The sequence below is a fragment of the Otolemur garnettii genome, unplaced genomic scaffold (genome assembly GCF_000181295.1).
Source record: "Otolemur garnettii isolate 467f Iridium unplaced genomic scaffold, OtoGar3 scaffold00026, whole genome shotgun sequence".
NCBI classification, from domain to species: Eukaryota; Metazoa; Chordata; class Mammalia; order Primates; family Galagidae; genus Otolemur; species Otolemur garnettii.
The window spans coordinates 8,531,509-8,540,601 of record NW_003852421.1 but is presented as its reverse complement, the minus strand read 5'-3'; the positions used below and the strand labels follow the sequence as shown (position 1 = coordinate 8,540,601).

The following is a 9,093-nucleotide window of genomic DNA, read 5'->3' as shown; positions in this document are numbered from 1 at the left end:
TCTGAGCAGGCTTCAGATAACTGCCTGAAGTTCACTGTCAAGAAAGAATTACATAGAGGAGAAAAGAAAAAATCACATACTTACATCTCAAACAGTTGAAAGGGTAGATATAAGAATGAAAAAAATGATGCAAATAAATACAGTACATGTAAAGTGATAGAAGAGATATAAAGAAACAGAAGGCAAACATTTCTCCCCTATTTGCCAATGGTAGGCAAGAAAGGAAAATTAAATATAACTGTAGATATTTTTAGGTAGTACACAATAGACAGAAATATTCATTCAAAATTGGTTTGAGGGAAAATAAATGGGCTAGGCACAGTGGCTCACACCTGTAATCCTAGCACTCTGGGAGGCTGAGGCAGGAGGATTGGCTGAGGCCAGAAGTTTAAGATCATTCTGAGCAAAAGCAAGATCCTGACTCCAAAAAAGAAAAAGAAAAAAAAAATGAGCTAGGTATGATGGTACACACCTGGAGTACAAGCTACTTGGGAGACTGAGGCAGACGGGAGACTTGAGCCCAGGAGTTTGAAGCAGCAGTGAGCTATGCTGAGTCCACTTCACCCACACCTGAGTGACAGAGCAAAACTCTGTCTAATATTGACTCAATTATCTGGAAGGTGTATGGGCAATGGTAGCTTCAGGCGTTATCTGCCTGGAGCTTTAAGTATGTCACTTTGTTCCCTTGTAAGGCTCTCTCTCTTTTGGATTAGCCTTAAGCTCGACTGTGTGTGGTACTTCTAGGAGATCTGGGCTTTTTCCAAGTGGGTAAAGCAACCATAGTGTTAAATTCTCACACCATTAAATCTGGCAGAAGAGAGAGAATGCTTGGCTTTCTATCTTTCTAGTAGGCTTGCCACCACTTATGATCGGCTATATAACATGAACCAGTCACTATGGCCAGGGGCGGCATCAAGTTTTCTAAGTGGCTTGAAGGCCAATGACATCCCATCACTGGAGCTGGGACAAGACTCATCTCCATCCGGAAGAACATGGATGATGGGGGAGGAAAATCTGTTTAACAAATATGTGATGTACTCAGGACCACAGCCCTTGACGGTCCACTGGAAATAATGTTCACCGAAAATAGTTTTTCCTGTGTCAGTAAGTACACATATGCTTCGGAACACATTGAAACACTTCTGTAATTTTAAGGAGCAAGAACTACCACAACATATTTTGTGCACAAAAAAAAGATGAGGATGGAAGCCCAAGATTATGAGGGGATGACTCATCAGGGCAACTTGATTTTGACCTCCATGAGCAAGTGTGGGATTAATCTACTTTTAACAAGAGAAAGGAACTGACAATCACTAAAGCTTTCCTGTTCCTAAAACCCCAGAAAATACAAACTGGCACTTCTGTAGATGTTTTGAAACACGAAATATGCCCATAATAAGGAGAGGTGATTAATGTGTCAAAGAAGAGATGTTTATAGAATTTCCAAATCTTCTCTGCTCCTTCAACCCCACCTTCCAAACTGTTTCCAAAAGACAATTCAAAACAATACATCCCTTTTTTAAAAAATGGATTTCTTCTCTTTTCAGCTGTCACTTAGTGTCTTCTGTCTCTATCTCTGTCTCCACTGCTTCTCTTTAGTTGTAATATTTCCCTTTTGCTGATGAACCCTACGGTGAGGAGTTACTCACTGGTTCTATTGATCATTCTAAGAGTGATGGAGAGAGAATTACAGCACATGCCATGGTCTCTATCTGTTAGTACACTAAAACACAGCAAGATAAAAATAAGTGAAAGTAATCTAGTAAAATAAAAATAAGCATTGGGAAATTCAAGCCAAGTCAAGTCAAAGGAGAAGTCCTTCTATATGTGGGCCATGCAGATCCACACAGTTTTAAAATTCCATGAATGTGGCTCTGAGCTTTCTAAACAGCCAACATAAAGGAAAAGGATGCAATTATCATCCACCTGATTCATGAAATAGTTAAGGTTAACACACCACTGAGGACCAGGAAAAGTCTGATATCCCAAAAGAATTTCCTCCTGTGGGTCAGTGTAGAGAAGCCCTTGTGTGATGCGGTAGATTAAACTCTCTGACCAAAAGTTTCATAATTTGTTTCTCAGAATGTCCATAATTTGATAACGTAATCTCAAGAAAGAGTCTATTACACGTAAAAGAAGTTCTATGGTGCTAAATGGGAAGGGCAGGCTCGGTGCCTGTGGCTCAGTGGCTAGGGCACTGGCTACATACACCGGGGCTGGCGGGTTCGAACCTGGCCCAGGCCTGCCAAACAACAATGACAACTACAGCAAAAACATTGCCAGGCACTATGGCAGGTGCCTGTAGTCCTAGCTTCTTGGGAGGCTGTGGCAAGAGAATGGCTTAAGCCCAAGAGTTTGAGGTTGCTGTGAGCTGTGCCACCACAGCACTCTACTGAGGGTGACATAATAAGACTCTGTCTTGAATAAATAAATAAATAAAAAACTAAATGGGAAGGACAAAAAGAATGGAGTTCAGCCTTCTGATGGTTTGATTAATCTTGGAGAAGGATTAACATTTACTCCAAGTTTACTTGGATGGACTTCATATAATTCAGGCACTCCCCTATGAATAGTGTATCAGTGATTTTGAGGTGAGATATGTTCTTCTTTTTTTTTTTTTTGCAGTTTTTGGCCAGGACTGGGTTTGAACCTATCATCTCTGACATATGGGGCCGGCACCCTACCCCTTTGAGCCACAGGCGCTGTCCTTTTTTTTTTGATACAGAGTCTCACTTTGTCACCCTTAGTAGAGTGCTATGGTGTCATAGCTCATAGCAACCTCAAACTCATGGGCTCTAGTGATTCTCTTGCCTCAGCCTCCTGAGTACCTGGGACTATAAGAGCCCACAACACCAGGCTAAGAGGTCAACTACATTCTGAAACTACTCAAAAAAGTTCTGGAATATCTTGCTTATTAAATATACACCAATGTACTTTAAAAGGTAGCCTAGGGGAGAGTTGGGTTGATGTGTTTTATGAGCTTCAAAAAATCTGTTAGAAAGCTACCTATTATCAGTGATGTTGTAAAAATAAATGTCTGAGCATATGAATTACCATATTGATTTCAGCAGTAGACTGAGATTAAAAAAAAAGAGAAAGCTACCTACCTTCAGCTTAACTCTGTGAACCAAAATATTCTTTGAAAAATTATTTCTACTGATATGAGCTTTCTGAAAAATTTGAAGGCAGTTTTCTTTTTTAAATGAAATTCTTAGGTTTTAAATCTTTGTTCCATTTTTGCAATAACCAAATTTTACTTAACAAGCTACTTTAAAAATTTTTTGAATTTGGTTTGGTTATATTTAAAGATTTAGCTAAAATATAGAAACCTTCAAACATTTTAATTTTATTTTATGGGAGATGTATTTCAATTTGACGAACAACAAAAATCTTTCTGAGCATTTAACTCTTATACATTGTAAAATTTCTGATATTAAACTAAACTTAGTAAGATTTCAGTTTAAAATCAGAATCTATTTCAGTTGCTTAATTACATGTTTTAAAGTGGAGTTATGATGTCATTCTATAAGGTCAGATTCTCTTAAATATTACATCAATATGAAATACTGAATATAAACAGAATCCTTCTCAATCTGGAATATTAATATTAATAAAATAATTTTATTTGTGGAAACATTTCTGTATTATTTTTCTCCCCCCAGGCTAAACAAGTCATAGATTCTGAAGGAGACAAATACCATCCTGGTGAACTGATGTTATTTTAGCTAAAAATTATTGGACATTTATCTCAAATCTACCCTCAATAATCACTTTTACTACCAATGTAATATAAAAATTTTCCATTGTACAATGAAAAGATTTGTACAGTGAACATTTATATAGATACCACCAAGATTTTACTGTTATCATATGTTTCTTTTGCTCATCTCTCTGTACTTTATTATTTTTATGCATTTTAAAGGAAATTGTAGACAACAATGCACTTTCTCCTATATATCTCAGCAGCCATAATGTTAACTAGAGTTCAACATTAACTAGCATTCAACTGGTACACAGTTTCTTTTTCTGATATAAAATTAATAATCATTCAAATGAATATATTATAAAGACTCAATAATTGAACTGTGACAAATGGTTGTGCCTGTATAAAACAAAACTATCATTAAGATATAGAATAGCACCATCTTCCTTAAAAGTTTCATTATGTCCCTTCTTAGTCAATCACCTACCCTTAGAGACAGACTCTATTCTTCCTTTTTTTCCATCATTGATTAATGTTGCCTTTTTAAGAACTTTATATTAGTGGAAGCAATTGGCATGTACTGTTTTGAATAGGGCATCTTTCATATGATGTATAATGCTTTTGAGACGTATCCATGTTGTTGCATGTATCAATGGTTTCTTTTTATTGCTAAGTAGGCATATGCCATTGTATGCATATACCATAGTTCATCCATTCACCTGTGGATAGATCTTGGGCCATTTCCAGGTTTTGGCTGTCATGAATGAAGTTGTTGTGAGCATTCTCGAATAAGCCATTTTGTTGATTACTGAGCTCCTTTTATGAGACTGACGCCCTGCCTGCTGCACTAAGGCACTGCTGATTTCCTTTTAAAATTTACTCTGCCATGGTATGAAAAGCTCAAAAAGATGTTTGTCTCCTAAGTGCATATTATATAAATATCTGTAAACTCACAGAAGCCTGCAACTCCAACCCGGGTTGGATAGTTCTGCTTTTCCTTGGCACTTCTGATATGCCTATGCATTTTCTTTTTCACTATAAAGACTTCTGATGATAGAATACTAATATAACCAAAATGTGTTTTGTGTTTGACTTAATGGAATCTTGAATTCATATTTTTAGGACAAACCAACTCATAAGGATATTAAAAATGGAATCCAATGGCTTTATCATATCCAGTAATCTATTAATGAAAATAAATGAACTTCTGGGAAGAATATTTGGAAAACTCTGAAAAGGCTGAAATGCTACATACTTAAGGGTAGGCTATTTTTATATAAAAGATTGTTGTTAATCTACAAATATCTGTTTTTCTCTTGTTTCTCAGTAGTAGAACTCCTGAGTTTTAGTAAGCCAGGGCCAGCCAGAATAAAAACTACTAATACATTTCTCAGCCTGTTATACAGTGAAATGTTTTCACATGACTAAATCTGGCCAAACAGATACCATCTAAAGTGTTTTGAGTAGGTGTACACAACTCCACTGCCGAGAGAGAAAACCCAAACAGAGCCAGCCAGTCATACTGAGGGGAAGAGGCAGAGATTAGCACTCCAGCAGGATGAGGTGACCAAACTTTATGTCTTTACCAAGACAGAAGAAACTGCACACCTAAAGAGCCCCTGATATCTGTGAAACATTGTGCTTGAGTCTTGCATTCAGTTCTGACCTACACATGGGTGGTGGTCAAACTCCATGACACCAAGGAAAGAAACACTTAGAAAATAGTAAACTAAATGCTTCCTGGAGATCACACAAGAAGGGACATAATTTGCTTTTCCATCAGTCAGAAAGCAGAGATCTCCTCTAATGTAAAGGATGCTTGCTGGAGTCCTTAGAAGAGTCATCTGCTTTAATATTAGTGGAAGAGTATAATGGTTTCATTTGCCCCAATACAAAAGCTGCTTTAGACCTGATCCAGAATTTGCTTAAAAGGAACATAAACAGGTAAAACAGTGTTTAAAAATTTTAACAATATGCCGGAATAAAGTCTAGCACTATTAAAATGAATAAGAAAGAATTTAGGTTTCAAAAATGTAAAAATTCACAATACCTAATATCAACAAAAATACAGAGGCATGTGATAAAATATGAAAATATGACCTGCAACCAAAAAACAAAAAATAAATAAAAGCAGACCAAGAAATGACAGAGATGTTAGAATTTGCAGACACAAACTTTAAAACAATTATAAATGTTCAAATAGTATGAATTTTTCCAACAATGTAAAGAAATATGTGAAAGTAATGAGAAGAGAAATGGAATGAATATATATGTATATTTATACATACATATTTATACATAATATATGTATATATATCTTAAAACATTCATTGGATGGGATTAAACTCTGCCTTCCTTCAAAAAAAAAATTGGTGAACTTGAAAACATAGCAATATAAACTATCCAAAATAAGTCATAGAAAGAAAAAGGTTTCAAAAATTTAATAGAAGTTTAGTGATTTGGACAAACATAGAAAATATTCTAACTTATAGGTATTTGGGGTCCCGGATATGCAGAGTCACAGGAAGGAGGGTGCAAAAATATTTGAACAAAGAATTGTCAACAAAGTTCCAAATTTAGTAAAGTGTATAAACTTACAGGCATAAGAAGCTCATAAAGCCTTAAGTAGAATAATCATGAATCAATATGTTGTGCTTGTCCTTATCCCAAGCACATCATATGAAATTCCTAAAGTACAATGATAAAAAGAAAAATCACAAAAGCAACCAGAGGAAATGGTCACATGATATGGACAAAGATAAGGATGACAGCTGAAGTTTCAGTACAAGCCAAAAGACAGTAGACCAATGGGTTTTTTTGTTTTATTATTATTATTTACTTTTAATTTTTTTTTTGAGAGAGAGTCTCACTTTCACAGCAACCTCAAACTCTTGGGCTCAGGAGATCCTCTTCTCTCAGTCTCCCAATTAAAGTGTAGTGAATATTAGAGGAGATAAAAGAACAAGACCTAACTATATGCAGTCTACAAGAAACCCACTTTAAATATAAAGACACATATAGATTAAAAATAAATAGATGGAGAAAAGTTAAGTTATATTGGAAACCCAACTTTAATACTTAGTATAGCACTATAATAATCAAGATAGTGTGATACTGGTAACCAAGACAAGTAGATCAGTGGGACAGAATATACCTGAACTAGACCCACATAAATATAGTCACCTTATCTTTGTCAAAGGAGCAAAGACAATGTAATGAAGCAAAATTATATATATATATTTTAAATGGTACTGGAACAACTGAACATCCACATACAAAACAAACAAAAAGGAATCTAGGCACAGACTTTATATCTTTCAAAAAATCAAATAAAAATAAATCATATATCTAAGTGTAAAACATAAAACTATAAAAACTCCTAGATTATAACCTAGGGGAAAACCTAGATGACTTTGGTTATGGAGAATACTTTTTAGGTACAACACTAAATAATTGATAATCTGGACTTCACTAAAATTAAAAACTTCTCTGAAAAGACAGTAGCAAGACAATGGCAAGAAGATGAACCACAGCCTGGGAGAAAATATTTGCAAAATACACATCTGATAAGGGAATATTATTTTAAATATGTGAAGAACTCTTAAAACGCAGCATTGAGAACACAAACAGCACAATTAAAGAAATGAATCAAAGACCTTAATAGATACCTGACCAAAGAAGATACACAGAAAGCAAATAAGCACAAGAAAAAGGTGTTCTACTTCACATAATGTCAAGAAAATGCAAATTAAAACAAAAATGAGATAATACTATTTACCTATGAGCATAGCCCAAATTTGAAACATTGACAACACCAAATGCTGGTGAAGATGTGGAGCAACAGGGATTCAATGCTAATGAGAATACAAAATGATACAGCCACTTTGGAAAGCAGTCTTAACATATGATCTAGCAATAATGCTTCTTGGTATTTACCCAAGGGAGTTAAAACATATGTCTGACACCAAAGCCTGCACACAGATGTTTATAGCATCTTTATTCACAATTACCAACTCTTGGAGGCAACCAAGACGTCCTTTAGTAAATAAATGGGTAAATAAACTATAATACATCCAGACAATGGAGTATTATCCAATACTGAGAAGAATGAACTATGAAGCCAGGAGAAGACATGGAAGAAACTAAAATGCATATTACTAAGTGAAAAAAACCAACCTGAAAAGTCTATATACAGTATGATTCCAACTACATGTATATGACATTCTGGAAAAGGCAAAACTATGGAGAGAATAAAAGTATCAATGACTGTCAGGTGCTAGGTAGGGGAAATAAACTGTCAAAGCACAGAGAATGTTAGTGCAGTGAAACTATCTTGGATGATACCATAATTGTGGATTAGACAGATGTTATTATACGTTTGCTCAGACTCTAATATGCAATGCCAAGAGAAAACACTAAATTACAGAATTTTGGTGATTCTGATGTATCAATGTGCATTCAATAAATATCACAGATGTGCCAGTCTGTTGGGGAATATTGAAAATAAGGGACGCTATGCATGTTTGGGGGTGGGAAATATATGGGAAATCTCTGTACTCTCTTCTCAATTTTGCTTTCAATCTAAAACTGCTCCCCCCAAAAGTAAAGTTCTTTTAACAAGCAAGCTGAGAAGCTATGTCCCCCATCCAGTACCCCAAGAGATGATGTGCCACTGTCTCTACCTCTAGCTCCAGAGCAGTCCTGCAGAGGTTCTGCTCAGGGGAGAGGCGGACCCTAAGAACAAGTAGTTCTATAGCTCTGTATAAGGAGACTGACTTTATCCAGAATAATGTGGGGAGTTTCAAGTCTAAGAGTAACGTTGAAATCTATGATAATGTTGGTGGTAAGCAATTATGAGGAGAGTGGTAGACCCATTATAGCCACACACATAAAATGTAGACCAGCTAGAAATTTAAGAACAAGGAAGAGAAACAGTTAAGGAGAGACCTCCTGGGGTCAGAACAAGTCTCACTTCCTACCCTCAAAGACTTCTGAAAAGTGGCCCTGCATCAGAGTGCAGAGAAATTTATAACCTAGATTTTATGGAAAACAAATACAAAACTTATGGAATTAGTGAAGCTTAACTGCTGTTTTGACACTAATGAAGGCAGACAAGCTGGAAGCTTAGCAATGAGATCATGGAAAAGAAGCATTCAGAGAGAACCTGGCTAAAACCACTGTCACGTCAGGGCATCTGTGTGCATACTCGAGTCTGTGCACTCTGAGGAGAAACATCAGAGGCTTCGTACTGTAGCATAAATGCACTTTACTGAAGTAGCTCAGTCAAATCACTAAACAAACAAACAACATAGCAATACTCTAGGAAGAGGGACAGTACCCAGACTTTCTACGATATATGATCTAAAATATCTAGTTTTTAACCCAAAATA

At 35.8% G+C, this 9,093-nt stretch overlaps 1 non-coding gene across 1 annotated transcript; it reads left to right on the top strand.

Moving 5' to 3' along the window:
• The first annotated feature begins 3,006 nt into the window (after positions 1-3,006).
• LOC111724823 lies at positions 3,007-3,087 on the top strand. The gene has a single exon (XR_002773040.1). It is a non-coding gene; the product is annotated as a small nucleolar RNA SNORD72 (small nucleolar RNA).
• Positions 3,088-9,093: the final 6,006 nt, after the last annotated feature.